The sequence below is a fragment of the Sapajus apella genome, unplaced genomic scaffold (genome assembly GCF_009761245.1).
Source record: "Sapajus apella isolate SASKATOON/1434 unplaced genomic scaffold, GSC_monkey_1.0 scaffold4, whole genome shotgun sequence".
In the NCBI taxonomy this organism is placed as follows: Eukaryota; Metazoa; Chordata; class Mammalia; order Primates; family Cebidae; genus Sapajus; species Sapajus apella.
The window spans coordinates 57,831,559-57,848,958 of record NW_022436944.1 but is presented as its reverse complement, the minus strand read 5'-3'; the positions used below and the strand labels follow the sequence as shown (position 1 = coordinate 57,848,958).

The 17,400-nt window shown below is 54.8% G+C and overlaps 1 protein-coding gene across 10 annotated transcripts in view; it reads left to right on the top strand.

Annotated features, from left to right (window-relative positions):
• The first annotated feature begins 3,021 nt into the window (after positions 1-3,021).
• Positions 3,022-17,400, top strand: part of SCN5A (sodium voltage-gated channel alpha subunit 5) — a 100,510-nt gene continuing 86,131 nt past the window's right edge. For 6 of the 10 annotated variants that reach the window (XM_032270654.1, XM_032270634.1, XM_032270585.1 and 3 more), the window contains exon 1: positions 3,035-3,182. The gene's annotated coding sequence lies outside the window, so the exon portion shown is untranslated. Of the gene's footprint in view, positions 3,183-4,078; positions 6,469-17,400 lie in introns of those variants that run through there. The other 4 variants (XM_032270613.1, XM_032270662.1, XM_032270625.1 and 1 more) reach the window with 2 other exon arrangements.

Below are 17,400 nucleotides of genomic sequence, written 5' to 3'. Positions count from 1 at the left end.
GCTGATCAAAAGAAGCTAGACACGAAAGAGTTCCTATTATTCAATTCCACTTTAAATAAATACCAAAACCAGGCAAAACTAGCAAGGGGAATGCGATGAGACTGTCGTCGTTAACTCTGGGCGGGTGAAGTGGTGGTGACAGGAGGGCACAAAGAGATCCTCCGTGGTGCTGATAACGTTTGGTTTCTGCGTTGTGCTGCTCTCACCGATGTGTTCAACAACGGAAAACCCTTTGAAATGAATTTAGGATTTGTACACTTTCCCATCATGTAGGTTCATTAGATGTGAAACATAAAAAGAAAAGCTTTGGGCTGTTAGAAGAGAAAACGCATATGCACAGGCAACAATACTACCTGTTTTACAAGGATGTGCACATAAATACCTACTTCAGCTCTTAGAGAGGTGCCTGTATTAAGGAGACGGCAGTAGAGTGATGATAGGGGAAAGAAACACGACGAAAACACAGGAGAGGAGTGATAATATGTTTAACCCAGCTTCGAACGTGAGGCAAAGTAAAGGCAAACCTTGGGCAAAACTTAGCGCCAAATAAAGGCAATATTAGTTCTGAAAAACATTTATCTCTGACAGCTGACTACATGTTCCTCTTACTGCTTTAATTAAATAGGGTTGGCCAGGAGCGGTGGCTCATGCCTGTAACCCTGGCACTTTGGGAGGCTGAGGCAGGTGAATCACAAGGTCAGGAGTTCAAGACCAGCATGGCCAACATGGTGAAACCCCCGTCTCCACTAAAAATACAAAAAATTAGCTGGGCATGGTGGCCTGTAATCCCAGCTACTCAGAGGGCTGAGGCAGGAGAATCGTTTGAACCCAGGAGGCGGAGGTTGCAGTGAGCCGATATCATGCCACTGCACTCCAGCCTGGGCAACAGTGTGAGACTGGATCTTAAAAAACAAACAAACAAAAATTAAATAGGCTCTGGCAAAGAGAAGGGAGAGCCAAGATCTTGGCAAGGTTCTTTGTAGGAAGTGCCTGTCTCCAGACGCCTGTGGCCCTTCCCTGCATTCTGAGGCCTCTCTTGAACCTCAGGTGTGCTTTTATGGGTGAACCTCTACAGGGTCAGAGCTCTGGTTCCTCTTTCCCTGGGTTTCTCTCCCCCTGTTTAAATTTGGGGTGCGTGTAGATTTAACAGGCTCAGCCCACCTCTCCTGCTGGCAACATCCAGTTGCCCAGTACGAAAGGGGAGTGAAAACCCCACTCCTGCTACCTATGGGAGGAGGGGAGGCAGGTCTCCACCCCGACCCCCAGCAGCTCTGTCCTAGCTTTGTCTCCTGCTTGACCCAATGTCCGTTCGCAGTGGCATCTTCATGCTGAGGCCGAAAAGCCCGTGATGGAAGTTCTTAGGGAGGTGGGACCTTCCCGCTGCTGTACTCCCCTCCGGCCTGGTAGGTGTGACTCTGAACGGCGGCCCCGCCGGGGCCGAAACGTTAACGTTGCCTGCACTTCCTCGTCTGGCCGATAGTGGGAGCTGCTGGCCCACCTGAGGCTGGTCGGGCGCTAAAGACTGGCAGCCGACCTGTGTGGGGTCCATCCTCGGTCCCGACACCCCACTCGACTCAGGGCCGGAGGGCCCATATCCTGAACTTTACAGTACTGTGGACCGACTTTCTTCCAGATCTCCTCCTGCAAGCAGAGCAGCCCCTCCATATGCACGTACCTAAGGCGTCCAGCGAAGCCCCATACCCAGGTTGCAAAGGGACGCTGTCCCCCACCCCCTCGTCGCCCCCCCACGTCTCCAAGATCCCCATCACGGAGGGGCAGGTCCCAGCCTCCGGGCTCCCAAACCCATCACCTCTGTGCCCTCTGGGACCCCGGGGCCCATTTGTCTCTCTCAGAGCGGTTCTTGCTTCCGGGAGCCCCGAAAATATGGCAGGAGAGTGCACTGTCCCTTCCAGTGGCCGCTCTGATCTGTGGGCAAAAGCTGGGAGCCTGTTTCGTTTAAAGCAGAAGTGCGTCCCCGCAGGTTCTGGGCAGGGGCGTGTGAGCAACCGTTTGTCCGTGTCTGTCTCCGTGCGTGTGTGCCTGTGACCGTGTCTGTGTATGAGAGACAGTGGGTGTGTGGCTCCAGGCCTCTGTGTGCGACGAGGTGAAGTTTGTGTGTGGCCCAGGAGGGTGAATGTGTGTGTGTCTGTGTGTGTTTGTGTATGTCTCTGTGTGTGTGTGTGTGTGCGTGTGTGTGTGTCGGTTGCCTGCTTGCCTCTGGGTCTGGGTGTGTGTGTGGTTCTGTCAGCGTGTGCGTCAGTGTGTTCAGGTAGGTGTGTACCGTTGTGCAGATGTCTGTGCCATATCTGTGTCTCCAGGAAAGTGTGGTTGGAGTGAGTGTGTGCGTCTCTGTGTCAGTGTGTCAGTGGATGTGTGTCTAAGTCATGTGGGCGTCTGAGTTTGTCAGCGTGTCTTCCTCAGTGTCAGTGTGTGTCAGTGATGTGTCTGTCTGTGTCTGTGGGTGTGTGGGTGTGTGTGTCTGTCTCAGGGTGCAGGTGTGTGTCTGTGTCAGTGCAGGTATGCCTATGGCAGCGTGTGTCTGTCTCGGCATGAGTGTCAGTGGACACCCGTGTCCACGTGGGTGGGTGGGTGGGTGTCTGCTGTAGCCTTCCCAAGTCAGCAGGTCGTGTGTGTGTGTGTGTGTGTGTGTGCGCGCGCGCGCGCGCCAGTGTTTGTCAGTATGTGCCTGTCCGCCTCTGCGTGGGTGGCCGTCTGTGGCGAAGCGTCCCCGGGTCGGCGTGTGTGTCCCCCGCGTGTCTGTCTGTCCGCCTCTGCGTGGGTGGCCATCTGTGGCGCTGCGCCCCCGGGTCAGTGTGGGCGTGTGCGCCCCGGCGGGCTGGGCGGGCGCGGGTGTGTCCCCCTCCGAGCGGGCGGAGCGCCACGTGCGGAGCCCCCGGCGCGTCGCTCTGGGGCGGAGCCAGCCCGGTGCCCCGAGCCCCAGGCCCAGCCCAGGCGGGCCCCGCCCCCGGCCCCGCCCCCAGCCCGAGCCCGCGCCGCCCGCCCAGCCCGGGAGCCCGGACCGAGCAGCGCAGCCGAGACGGCGGCTGCGCCCGTAGGATGCGGGGATCGCTCCCCCGGGGCCGCTGAGCCCGCGCCCCGTGCCCCGAGCCCCGCGCCGAGCCGAGCCGAGTCCGCGCCGAGCCGCAGCCGCCCACCCCGGGGCCGGGCCGGGGGACCAGCAGGTGAGCTAGTGCCCCCGCGCCCGGCAGCCCCGGCCCGGCAGCCCCGGCCCGGCCGGAGCCCCCTCCGCCTGCCGCCGCCCAACTTTCCTCCCCGAGAGCCGAAGCCTCCAGCCCCTGCGTGCTCCTCTCCTGCCCCGGGTCCTCCCGGCCGCTCCCTCCCCGACCAGTGCCCCAGAGGGCCGGAAGGGGAGAAGGGGCGCAGATCCGCCCGGCTGGAGGGGATCCCCGGGGGAGGCGTCCCTGATCACCGCGCGCCCCCCTTCCCTTCCCTTTCCTTCCGGGTTTCCCGGTGCGCTGTCGAGGGCCGGGGGAGGGGGAGCTGCGGCCCCCGCTTCCCCCATCCCTGGCGCAGGCTCGGGGAGGGTCTGGGATTGGGACCCGGATTCCGGAGGCCGGAGACCCCAAGGTCAGAGCGGCGACTGGGCGCGCAGTGAACGTGGTTCCAGAGAGCGTGGGTTGCGGGGGCTGACTGAGCAGGGCTGGATACGAAGGAGGAAGCCAAGCACCCCCTTTCTCTGGGCACAGGGGGAACCGTCTGCTCGGGCTGTCCTCTGTGTGAGACGAGATCTCTGCGCGCTTAAACCATGGAGAGATCTCGGTGCCCTTTGACGCCCTAAAGGGGCCGCATCTCCTCTGTCTGATCTCTGCTTCTTGAAGGGGGAGAGATCTCTGCGCGGTGAGATTGGAGAAAGCTCTCTGCCTTCCTCTCTCTCTGAGCCGGTCAGATCCGCGCACTCTGATGGGAGGTGACTCTCGAACTCCGTTGTTATTTGATCGTCTTTGGTGGCGCCCTGGTAGAAAGTGGAGGTGCCAAGCCTTGTCTGAGAGGCCAAGGGCTGGTCGGAGGCAGAGGTGTGGGGACTGTTAGTGGCAGTGATGAGGGTTGGGGGAAACGATGTTGGGGACAGTAGGCCTGCCTTGCAAACAACTGTTGGAAAGCAGCGCACAGCCAGATCAGGACGCCATGGCTGAGACAGTGCAGGACTCACGCTTGTGGTCCGTAGTGCCTTCAGCCCAGCCCCGGGCCATGGGATCCATCTCCTTTTAATAGCCTGGGCCTACGTTCCATTCCCAGGTGTCTGCTCACCTCCTGCTGAGGCCCCTGGTGTGTTTCCCGGTGAGCCTAGGCGGTATCATCCAGACAGGCACACCACATGACCCCCGCCATGCCATGGCATCCCAAGGCCTCTCCCAGGTTCCTACCATCCTTCAGGATCTGATGGACCCAGAGCAAAAGAGGCGCCAGCTACTGGAGGCTGAGGCCCTGGCTGCTGCCCTCAACTCCACCTGTTTGACTTCATCTCCACTCAGTTAGAATTGGGCAGGTGCACCTGAGTCGGTGGAAATGAGTGGGAGGGGAAATGAGGGCGGTCAGGCTGCTGTCCCAGGAGCATGGAGAGGGTCAGGTCAGGCAACAGCCAGGGTGTGGAATGCAGATTCTATGTTTCAGTGTCCAGCCCTGTGCTGAAAAGAGCTTCATTAATCTTTTGATCCTGTCACCACCATATTGTGCAAGTGGGGAAACTGAGGCCCAGCGGGGCTCAAGGAATTATTCAATGTCATCTAGAGAATCAGTGGATTGGGAGCACCACTCAGTGTGAAGATACCTTGAGATCTGCTTTCTGTGGGGCAAGTAAGCCTAGAATTGACCCAAGAGGATCTGAGCGGAAGAGGAACTGGCCCTGGGGTGCCAAGAGCCAGCATTCAGCCCATTGTGGCATGGGCAGCTGCTGTGCTCCAAGGTGCTCGGCCCCCTCTCTGTGGTGATCAAAGCTCCTCTGGAAAAATTCTAGGATTGACTCAGCATGAAGACTGGGCTCCGAGGACTAGTGGGAAGCACCAGAGACAGCTGGGGCTAGGGGAACAGCGGAGGCTGGTGCCCAGGCAATCCAAGGAGAAGGGAGTCCTGAGGGAGCCAGGGACAGTGGCAAATTGCAGTCCGTGTCCTGTTCAGAGAAGGCTGGCTTCTGCTCACTCTTGGGAAAATTATTGGAAGGGTGTGCAGTGATAGAAGTGTGTCCCCAGAGCCCACTCACAGGAGAGGTGGTTACCTTTGGCTGGGATAGTCAAGAGTCTTATTCTAACAAAAATAACCTTCCACTGGGTTTTGAAGAGTGAATAGGAGTTTTCCAGGCAAGGACAGTGCAGTCTAGCCGTCAGGACCAGTATGTACAAAAACACAGAAATGTGAAACAGCGCAATTATTAGTTGAGTGATTCCTTGGGCCCCATGATGTGAGGAAGAGAAGAACGGAGTTCAAGCCAAGGTCACAGTCACGGGGGCGCTTGTGAGCTCTGCTCAGGAATTGGGAATTTATCCTCAGTAATGTTACTAAAAATAGCTAACATTCACTGAGTGCTTTCTGCAGGCCAGGCATGGCACTAAGCGCTTTATAAGGTTAATCTCACTGAATCCTTGCATCAACCCTAGAGGTAGGGACCATCATAATGGCCATTTTGCAGATGGTGAAACTGGGGGTCCAGAAAGGTTAAATAGTTGCACACCGTCACACATTTTCTAAGTAGCAGAACTTGGGTTTAAGCCCAGGTGTCAATATCTGCTATGCACTCTACCACCTCCCCGGCTCAGACCACGGGTACCATCCAAAGTCTTTCTACTGAAGGAGAGGTGACTGGCAGGTTACCACAGGATACAGAATTTGTAGTGTTCCATCTTCCTTCTAAGTGATGTGCTGCCCTCCCATTCCCCACCTCCAACGTCTCACTAAACGAGGTGTGCTGCCCCCAGTCGCGCCATGAGAAGAGGAATGGGCAAGTGAAATTTGGGTTGGCAAGCTTGATGAAGAGCAAAGGAGAAGGGACAGATGTTTCATGGGTCTGATTTGAACCTGTTGTATTTCCGGGGACACATGCTGACATCCAGAAGGTAGCTGGAGGGAAGGGCCCAGGAAGGAAGTGTGTTCAGGATGGAGATCTGGGCTGGAAATGGAAACTTGGAGTCTTCAGCAGAGCTTGGTCATTGGAGGCGTGGCACTGAATTAGATTGCCCAGCGAAAATGCAGACCTGGGGTTCTCAATCCTGGTGACGTCAGCATCACCTGGAAAGCTTTAAATAAAAATACCTCTGCTTAGGCTCCACCCCTAGACATGCTCATTCATTTGGCCCTGGGATGGGACCTGGGCATCAGGAGTTTTGAAAGCACCCAGGTGATCGTAACGTGGTGTAGAGGGTGAGAAGGAAGGAGGTTGAGTCGGGAGCCCAGAAGCATTCCAACAATCAGGGCAGGAGAAGTCTGCAAGAAGGCTGAGAAGGAGCAGCCAGAGAGGTAGGAGGAAAGCCGGGAGTAGGAGGTGCCGCGGAAGGCAGGCAGAGTGCCCTGTTCCCTTCATCGGAGAGACTTAAGGTGCATTCTCAGAAGTTCATGGATAGATAGAAAAAGAATGAATAATTTAAAAAGAAGTGTCCATTAGATCAAGCCACGGTGAGGGTGCTGGTGACCTTGGCAGGAGAAACTCTACTCAGTGCCCGCAGAATGTAGTGCGGGTTCTTGTTGAATGAATGAATGAATGGGTGACTTGGTGGGAATGGAAGCCAGTTTGGAGTGGGTTGAGAAGTGAGCTGGAGGTGAGGACGTGGAGACAGCATGTGTAGACAGCTCTTTCAAAAAGTTTGATGGTTGAAGAGGGAGGAGGGAGATAGAAGGGAGCTGGTGAGGGGTGGGGTCGGGGAGGGCTGTCAGGAGAGCCTGGAGTGGACGCTGTAGGCGTACGTGTCCGGGCAGCACATCGCCTGCAGGAGCTTGGGGATGGCCTCTCCCTCAGTGAGGGCTGCAGGTCTGTGCGTCAAGATAGTGCCCATGCAGTGTGTAGTGGTTATGATTTGTTCAGGGGGCAGTTAGGGAGGCTGGGTGGGAGGAATAACTCTTTCTGTGAATCTCCAAGATAGAGATTTTAATGGCAGGTTAAAATCTCTGTGATTCCTGCTGGGGATGTGGGCAGGAAGGGGAGGGAGCCCTTGCTCTACAGAGAGAAGGGTGTTCTTGATGAGGTTGTCTAGGGCAGGTGTCCAGGGTGATAGGATTGGGAGAAGGAAGCTGGAGTAAAAGTCCTGTGGCTACTAAATACGTGAAGAAGGCAGAGACAGGGGAAAAAACAGGGCCAATGGGTAGTCTGTCGACAGAGGCTGGGCCCCATGGGAAGCAGACCCACTACAGGGCTGGCCAGGGCTGCAGGGGGAGCCTGGGACGGGAGGGCCCCACTGCCTGCTGCCAGCCCAGGCTGCCCTGATGCAGAGGTCTGAGGCAGAGTTTGTGCCTTTGGGCCATGGAAGGTTCTAGAAGGTGTACAAGGTATAAAAATCGCTCTAATGAAATTTATGTGCAAGTGGGGAAAGGCAGACTGGATACCATTAAAGCAATCCATACAGAAGATCATTTGAGATTGGGGCTGGTGCTGTGAAGGAAATACAACAGGGCAGTGTGATGGAGAGGCTCGGGTGACTCTAGACTGACTGGGCAGGGAAAGCCCCTTGAAGGAGGAGACTGAACTGAGACCTGAATAACATGAAAAAACCAAACCTGAGGAGATCTTGGGAAAGAATGTGACAGAAGGAACGGCAGGTGCAAAGGCCCTGAGGCAGGGGCGAGTTCCGTGGGTTAGAGCAGAGGGAACAGGGTGAGGATGGAGAGGTTCTGTGCCTCTATTTCCAACCCGCCCCTTTAGACTACACAGCTTACACCGTTCACCCTGGGCTGGCAACGGTTCCTGAGGATGAGACTATTTTTAGACATAACTCTTCTCTCTGTGGGCCTAGAACATACCGTGTCTTTTTAAAATGATCAATATGGAATGACGCTATTTATAGAGACCCCACGTCAATTCCCAGAGCCTGGGACCCCCAGTGGGGGGCAAGTCCAGGACCAGGCTTTGTGGAGGTAGGCACCACCCCTGGCACAACACAGGCCATCTGACATCAATTCTCTAATGCTCATCTTACCTCCTCTATCCTGCCTGCTGTCACCTGTCTTCCCTGAAGAGCCACAGCCAGGGGCTGGGGAGCTCAGTACCCACAGCTCCCCCAGCAACTGCATTTCCCCCATGGGTACCTGGTGTGCCCCAAGCCCAGCAGAAAATTTACTTGTGATTTTTGAAGCCGGAGTCTGATAGAACAGTTTCTCAACTTCTCTTGTCCATTCCTCACTCTGTTTACTATTCTGGAGGGACAGAAAAGGACAGTGGAAATCCTTAGGACCTCCCAGGTTTGCCTCAGAGGGCCAGGGAGAGATCTGCCCAGCACAGGAAGAATGAAAGGTTGAAGTTAGGGACTGAGATTCCCTGGCGGGAGGTCAGTGTGGTCCAGAGCAGCCAGCGGAGGCTGCCTGGAAGAGGTGGGACTGGAACCCCACCACAGAGGATGCATAGAATTCAGAGAGGTGAGTGCTTTGATCGCGTGGCTGGGGCTGTTGTCAGGACAGAATGTTTATGCTCTGAGGCTTCAGTTCTTTCTCTCCTCTTCAGTTTCTTCTCCTGATTAAATCTCCTAGGAGGGCAATGGAAAGTCATGTCCCCACAGGGGTATTAGCAGAGTGGAGGGATGGAGCTGCTCTCACAGCATCCATGTGGGCCCAGGAGGGTCCCTCGCCCACTCAGAACCCTCTGTCCTCACCAAGGGCTTTCTCTGCCCTCCTAACAGCCCTGGGTAACTGAGCTGGTGCTGGCTGCCCTATAGGCTCAAGGTCACATGGGGATGTGGACAGAACTCAGACAGGACCTCACCCTTGCGTTGCCCAGGGAGCCCCGTGCTTTCTGGGAAAGGATTTTGAATAGGAGAGAGGCTTCTCCTGGCACCAGGAAAATGGTAAATGCTGTTCTGGTGGGTATTGATTCCTCGAAGGCTTGTGCAAGGCAGGAGGCCTGGCTCAAGAGGCCGCTTTCAAAGAGATGGCAGAACAGAGAGGTAATCTGGCCTCAGGCACCAAATCAGCTCTCAGGGTACTCAAGCTACATTAGCCATCCCCCCACACTCAGGCCGGGCTGGGAGGTACCCCAAATGATCTAAGGTGGGGAAAAAAATCAGACCACGCGCAGGACCAGTGCAGCCCAGTCAGTGTACCCGGCCTGGCCATCAAAGCCCCAGCCTCATCGACCTGGGCCAAGCACGGAAAGTGGCCCAGACTAGCCCCTCAGAGCCAAGGTGCCCACCCTCGCCTGCCCAGCTCTGCTGCCTCTGGACATACTCCTGGGAAGAACCCAGTCCCGTGTCCATTCTCTACTGAGCCCAGGGCTCCACCCAAGGGACACCAGCTGGTGTGGCGCACAAGGATGCTGAGGCCAGAGGCCACCCACCATAGCCCCTGTTCCTCATGTGCTGCTCGCAGACATAATCGGAAGAAGACACGGGAGCTCGGCTGGCCCTTTGCAGCAGCAGCCCCACCACTGTGCTGGGTCAGATGCAGCACAGACTGCCAGTTAAATAAAGGGACAGCCTGTTGCCAACAAAACTGGAAACCCAAGGAAAGCCCCCACTCACTTGCTGAGCCTGGGTGCCTATTAGATGTCTAATTGCTGAGCTTCTGTTTCAGGAAATGTCTGAGGGAAGGAGAGGAAAAAACTCCCTAAGAACCCCTTGGGGCCTACAGTCCCCAAAGTTAGCTGGACTTCAGGTCCCTTCCAGTCCTCACCTTTATGATCAAATTAAGGACGTGTCTCCAGGTGGGTGACCTGTGTTCACAAGGGAGCTTAGATCACACTTGCCAACAAATAAAAAGTAAAAATCTCAAACATTGTGTTAAGCAAAACAGCCTGGCACAAAAGAGCCCATATGGTAGGATTCCATATGCATGAAGTTCTAGAACAGGCAAAACGAGTCCAGGTGATAGAAATCAGAGCAGTTGACTGGAAAGATTAGTGGGGAACTTTCTGGGGCGAGGGGATGTTTACTGTCTTATTGGAGTGGCGCTTACTCAGGTGTCATTTGTCAAAAGTCATCCAACTGTACACCTAAAGCATGTTCTTGTGTTTAAAGTATACCTCTGTGTAAAAGAATATTAAGGAAAAAGGTTACATGTTTCGTTAAACTTCATCATGGACATTTTGTGGCATAAATGTAGTATATTGGTGGATTGGCTTATTTCTCTCTGGACACTAAGGGACCCTAGAGGTAGGCCTCCCAGGTTTCTATCTCCCTTAGTGCACACAGTAGGTGCCCTATAAATACCTTGGTTGCCATGCCATCAGTGCACAGTTCCTCTGTGAAGCTTTTTTTCAGCTCAAATACTGAGAAAAATGAGTTGGAAGGAATGGAGCTAGAAAGAGTCTTAGAACTCTTATTAATGTCACGGGCATCTGTGTGCCATGAGGGTGTTTCCTGGGCCACAGATGGGCACCTTTCTGGCCTGATTATGTGTGCCATGTGGGTGTACACAGAGATGACCTGGGGTCTGGGGTGGAATGCCCTTGGGTGACTGATCTGGCTCCCCAACTCTGGGTCTCTGTGGTTTTGGGGTATTAGACCATCCAGGTCCCCACCCTGGAGACCCAGGGCCAGAGGCAGTGCTGCCTTGGCTGACAGCACAGTGCCACTCAGCGTATTCTAGATCCCCTGTGCATGGACCTGGGCATGTGTAAAGGGGCTGACAAGGAAGACTTGGGCCCGGGGGAGGGGGACCTGTACCCTGTGGAGGGGGTACCTGAACGACCTGGGCTATTTGCAGTTCCCCTGGCCTGGCACCCAGACCCTGATGAACAGTCAATGGGCTGAATGAGCTGCCACCAAGCCCCTGACCCCCATCCTTGCTGTGGGGAAGGGCCATGAAGATAAAAACAGGGCCACCCGTCTTTCAGAGAAAACAGCGGCTACCCCCAAGCCAGTTTGTCCTAGGGCGGTGGGCTAAGTTCAGTGAAAACCGACAGTAAGTTTCAGATCATCCCTCCCACCCAGGCAATTATCTTCACAGACTCGGCTCCCCCTCAGCTCCCACCTCTGGAGGCGGACCTGGCCTCAGGGACTCCCATTTCATTTCATCCTTTCCTGGGGAATCACTTCAGCAGAGCCGCAGAGCTAAAGCGGGTGGGGTTTTCCTGTCAGCTGAATTAGCCTCGGCTTCAGCCTAAGTGTTGGAATAAATGAGATGCAAATGCATGTAAATGAGGGCATCCCCGGCTTCAGGGTGGGTGTGTTTGCCTCCATCTCAGGGAGGGACGGGGATGATTCTGCAGGACTTACCAAGGTCGTCGGAGGCGGAGTTTAAGAGTAGAGGACAGGCTCCTCAGACTCTCCCACCTCCCCCAGAACTGGGCTCCGGACTGGACAGGGTTAATGCCTCTGCAGCCTCCAGGGAGCGAGCCAGTGGGGAGTTGGTTAGCGGAGGCCTCGTGCAAGGACAGACCAATGTGCCTTTGATCTGGGAGCTGGGACCTGAAAGCACAGGCCACCAGCACCAGCTGGCACCCCCACTGAGCCTTTGTCCAAGCGGTTAGTCAGGGAGAGCCGAGACTATGCAGATAATTGCCTGGGCGGGAGGGACGGTCTGAAACTTACTGTCGAGCCCTCCCACTTCCATCCCCCACCATCCCAACCTGTGGCTTGAGGCTCCACAACCACCCACAGCTGCTGCCGGCAACCAGGGTGGCCACTTTCTGGTCTGTGGAGGGCAACACTCTTCAGTCCTTCCCTGCAGCACCCCCACCAGCCCTATCCCACCCACCACCTATCTCCCCCAGAGACTAGCCTGACATTCAGCCCCAAAGCAGGTAGAATTCTTTTTTTTTTTTTTTTGGAGACAGAGGCTCACTCTGTCGCCCAGGCTGGAGTACAGCGCAGTGGCGCGATCTCGGCTCACTGCAGCCTCTGCCTCCTAGGTTCAGGCGATTCTTCTCAGCCTCCCGAGTAGCTGGGATTAGAGTTGCCCGTCCCCACACCTGGCTAATGTTTTGTATTTTTAGTAGAGACCCCGTTTCACCATGTTGGCTAGGCTGGTCTGGAACTCCTGACCTCAGGTGATCCACCTGCCCTGGCCTCCCAAAGTGCTGGGATTACAGGTGTGAGCCACTGCGCTTGGCCTCAGGTAGACTTCTTTAAAGGCTTAGGGCCTGGTAGCCGGAACTCCATGTCAGTGCCATCCAATAGAAATATAGTATGAGTCACCAATGCAAGCCACATATGTAATTTTAAATGTTCTGATAGCCATATTTTTTAAGCTAAAAAAAGTTAAATTAACTTGAACACATTTAATCCAGTATGATATTATCAACTTAAATATTATCTGTTCAACTTGTAATCGATACTAAAAATTATTAATGAAATAGTCAACATTCCTCACTCTACGAAGCCTGCACAATGGATGCGACTTCACAGCCGCACAGCTTGGTCGGCAGTAGCCACATCCCAAGCACTTGGTCGCCACATGTGGTGAATGAGTGGCCGCGCTGCCTCGGACAGCACTTGAGCTGGAGAGAAAAGCTGCTGGGGAGTCGGTTCTGTCAGGCAAACTGCTGCCTCTGGGCACGGGCAGAAGTCGGCTAGGTCTCCCTGGGAGCGTCTGGGCTGCATAGACAGAGAACCACGCTCAGATGAGGCCGACAGGGCTGACTCTCAGCCTTGAAGTGGGGTCACAGACACACAGCCCAGGCAGGTGGGCCATGGGTAGGCCGTGAGCCTTTCCCCCACTCTCTGCACACAGAGGTAGGGGACAATGCAGTGCCATGGGTGGGTTCACAGGCGCGGCCTCAGACAGACTGGAGCTGATTTCATCTCTCCTAGAGTTAGATTTCCCTTCTGTACAATGAGGATAATAACCCCTGTCTTCCTAGGATTGCTGCAATGATGAAGTAAGGTGATCCGCCGACAGCGCTAAGTGCAGTGCGGGGCACAGAGTGAGCATGTGATGCTGCTGGGGCAGCCCTTGGGCCAGTGCCTGGGGCTGGAGAAACTGAGGTCTAAAAGGGGACCAAGTCCCAGTGTGAGTGTGTGTCCAGGCAGCAGGAAGGGTAATCACGCACGCACTCATTCTTTCATTCCTTCATTCACCAGTCCCTGCTTTGAGAGACCAGGACAGACGCCCAGGGGAGACACAGGCGTGCAGGGAAGCTATTCCACCCTGTGCTGAGGTAGGGATGGGAGTTCAAGTGTACCAGGAATACAGAGAGGAGAGAAAGAGCCAGCCCGGGCGGGGAGGGCTGCTGTGGGCAGCAAGGAGGCCTTCTGAGCTGGATCTCCCGTAAGAACAGTAATAATAACAGCAAAAACCATAACAGCAACTGAATTCATTTGGCACTTTCTGTGCGCCAAGCATATGCAAATACCAATACATTTATGCTTCACAGCCGCGCTGTGAGATAGATATTATTATTAACCCCATTTTACAGATGGGAAAACTGAGGTAGAGAAACATCAATCAATTAATCTGCCCACAGACACAAGACAAATGCGTGGCCAGGGCCCAGATTTACTCCGGTAGCTGGCTTCCCAGCACAGCCCTACCTCCTTATCCCTAGGAACATGAAATCTTCAAGAGGGTGAGGTGGGAGGCCAGAGTGGGAGGCAGAGATGGGTACAAGGCCTGGTTCTCTGGCTCAGGGCATTTCCTCGTTGCCAATGTCTGCGAGTCTGGGTGTATTTCCTTGCCAGCCACCATGGACTTTCTTTGCTGGCGACTCTTCCTCTTCCCCGCATTATCCGCTGTTGATTTGGGATCCATCGCTTTGGGAAGACAAGTATTCTGTGTAGTCATTGTCAGGACCATGTGCACAATGGATGCTGATTAAATGGTCACTGGATCATTCAGTTAATAAGATGGGTCTGTGAGGTGTTGACGTGTGACATGTTCTCAAGGAAGGTCATGCAGTTGCCTTGCAAGCAGGACTAGAAGTTCTGATGGGGGCTCTAGGTGAGGAAGCCCAGAGAGCGAGGTTCCTAGCTGTCATCTCCACATTTGGGGGCCTGTGGGTGACTGGGGTGAAGTTACAGCCTGTCAAGCTGCCCCTACTCCCGTTCTCCTGTTCCTGGTTCTGCCAGTCCGGGAGCACCCCCTCGTCTTTGTAGGATGTCCTGTCCGGCAGGGTAGAGAGGAGGGGCCCATGCTCGTCTGTGGAGTGTGATCAGGGTGTGGGCAGGAAGTCCTGGCACCCTGACCTCCACCTTTAGGGAGTGAGTGCCTGCTTTGAGGACACCCACACCCTCTCCCTGAGCCTCTTCTTTAGCACTGAGGAGCAGGCAGAAGGGGAGTGCCCTGTGGCCGGGCAAAGCTGCACTGCGTTCTGGGGTTGGTGGGACTGCAAGCCCTAGGTGCTGTGTGCTGCAGCCCGAGGTCACCCCAACTGCAGGGCAGGAGAGAGGAGCTCAGAGCAGAGGAAGCCCACAGAGATTTTCTAGGAAGCCTGGGAACCACTTCCACACAATGCTTTGCATAAATTTACATGGCAAAGAATATTCTTTGCATGCTGTGTTCCAGAGGCTCTGATTCCAAGGCGACCAAAATGCCAGACGTGACTCAGGAGGTTGAAGTGTGCCTGCCTTTGGGATCAGGGAGGGGAGTGAGTAGGGAGGGGCTGCAAGGAGAGGGGAGACTCCCGGGGTGACCAGCCACCCTGATTTGTCCGGGACTAGGGGGTGTCCCAAGATGCAGAAATTTTAGTGCCAAAATGAGGAAAGTCCTGTGTAAACTGGGACAAGTAGTTCACCGCACACCACCTCCCACCTCAGACAGTGTCTACAGCTACACTCTACCTGCCTGGCTGTCGTGTCCGTGTCATAGCAGTGTAACCATTGCTGATTGAGTACCAGCTGTGTGCCTTTGCCTTCAGAAAACCCTCCTTCAAGAAAGCCAGTTGTGAAAACAGTGAAGGGGGTCTAGTTTCTGGTGTGAACAGTGAATGTTCTCCTCGTGCAGCATCTCTGCCTTGATGTGAATACGCATGCTACAGGACCTGCCTGTAACCAGCAGAGGCCAGGAAGGGGCCAGAGCTGAGCAAGGGGGAAAGGGGGAAGGAGCCAGTGTGGGTGGGTGGGCAGTCAAGGGAGGTGCCCTGGAGGAGGTGGAGTGGAGAGGAGGTGACTCTGGCATTGCTCAGGGCACACAGAGTGTTGGAGAATGTCTAAATCTAGGAGCAGGGTCTGCATGTGTGGGAGAGAAGGAAAGAGGGAGGCACTGCCATGGTCCAAGCAGGGGCAAGGAGGCCTGTCCCAGGGCAGTGACGTTGGGTGAGGGTGGGGAACTTATGGCCAGTGCCAGAAGAAAGGGTGCCAGGAAGAGCCAGTCTGGAAAGGAGGATTGAGAGCCTGTTCCCATCGTGAGCTCTCGGGAGCCTTCCGGATGCAGGGACAGATGCATCTAGTTCCAGAGGCTGATGAAATGGGGCAGGATGGAGTTGGGGAGGGGGGACAGGCTCTAGAATGAAGCCCAAAGGACAGGGAAACCTGGCCCAGGAAGCGTGGATAGCTGGAAGGAGAGGCCCCAGCCTGATGAGCTGCGGTAGGGCTGGTGCAGATGGTGAAGCTGATGCAGATGGAGCAGCTGTCCTGCGGGGGGAGAATCATGAGGTGCTGGCATCTAGGGGACCAGTGACTGTGGGCTTACAGTCAAGCCAGGTCCAGCCTCCCCAAACACTGGGGCAATGTGAGACCGAGACCAGGGTCCCCTGCTCACCTATTTTCCCCTACAACCTTCCACAGTGAGGGGCTGGGTTCCCCTGAAATCTGGAGGCCTGACATCCTAGACCTGAGGGGTGTGGCTGAACCTGCACCCAGAACATCCTCAGACCACCCCTGAGCCCTCCCGACCCTGGCAGCAGCGGAAACCCTGCAGCCGGGGCTCAGCCAGGCTTGGCCACAGCAGGGCGTGGGCCCTGAGCTGCTAAAGGAAGGGCAGGGCCAGAGCCAGGTGCAGGTGGTGGGACAACAAGGGAGAAAGCGGATCCCACCCACCCACCAGGAGCCGCCTGTGGGGCCCAGGGACAAAAGGCACTCTTCATGGGTTTACTTTGGAACATGAGGCTGCCCGGGTGCTGCAGCAGAGAACTTCATCTAGAATCTGGTTTCAGCAGCTCGCCTGGGCAGACTCTCCCGTCCCAGCCAGGGCCCTGAGGAAGTGGATGCTCTGTAGAGGCCAGCTGGGGCAGGCTCCTTCTTAGGACCTAGTGCCTCACCACCAGGCCTTGGACGGAGAACACTGTGGAGGGTATGGAAATGCTTGGACACAGGACATCGGCCCCCCTGGTCCTCGTCCATCCCATAGGCCACTGCAGGGCTCAGAGTGGCGTTTCTCAAGTCCAAGGGCGAGGCAGACTGGGCTCCCAATCCATACCCAGAAAGGACACAAAGTCCAAGTAAGTCCAAGCTGGAGGCCAGGGGAAGAGCATTCTAGAATCCCAGAGAGGACCGGGAGGTGCGTCTCATCCTTCCTCACGTTACAGATGAGGAGCTGAGGCACACAGGAGGGGACCCAGTGTCAGCACCTGAGCCCGGACCAAGCAGGGTCTTAGCTTCTCTCCACCAGCGAGTGAAGCCCATCTCAGAAGCACATATTCGGAGACAAAATAAAACACATAGGATTAAAAAGGAAACCAACTGTATTGAAATACAGCTCGGAACACAAAAAACAACTTTTGATAGTGTAATATATGTCTTTATTCATGTTTTAAATTTTAAGATCCAGCAGCAAAGCTAAGTGCTGTAATTTTGAAGTCGTGATGAGTATTAATGTGATTTGAGAGGCCAGGCAGCAACCGTAACGCGACAGGGAAACATCTGCAGTTTCTTTTGGTCACAATTTCTGCTTTGTTGCCTACATTCATAATTGAAGGAAATGCTAAATTTGAATTAGAGGTTAATGAGAAGGAGATGCGATTTCTTCCCTGAATTTTTCCACCACCCCTTCATGGAGTCTGTTAAGAAGGGCCCCTGAACTATTAATACATAGACAGGCAAAAATAATCTATGCCATTAGCAGCGAGGAGAGTGGTTCCCTTGGCAAAGGAGGGTATTTAGTGACTGGAGGGCAGCCTAAGTCTAAGAGACTGGGAGCGTTTGATCTCTTTGTCTGGGTGCTGGTTACCAGGTGTATTCCATTTGTGGAAATTCATCCAACTGTACATTGATGTGTGCCTAACTGCATGAATCCTTTATTTCATAAAAATTAAAAACACCTTTGCTAGAACAGACATACGTGCAGGTGTAAGCTTGCACCCGCACACACGCTCCCCCTCTCTCTCCCCCTCTCTCTCTCCCTCTCTCTCTCCCTCTCTCTCTCCCTCTCTCTCTC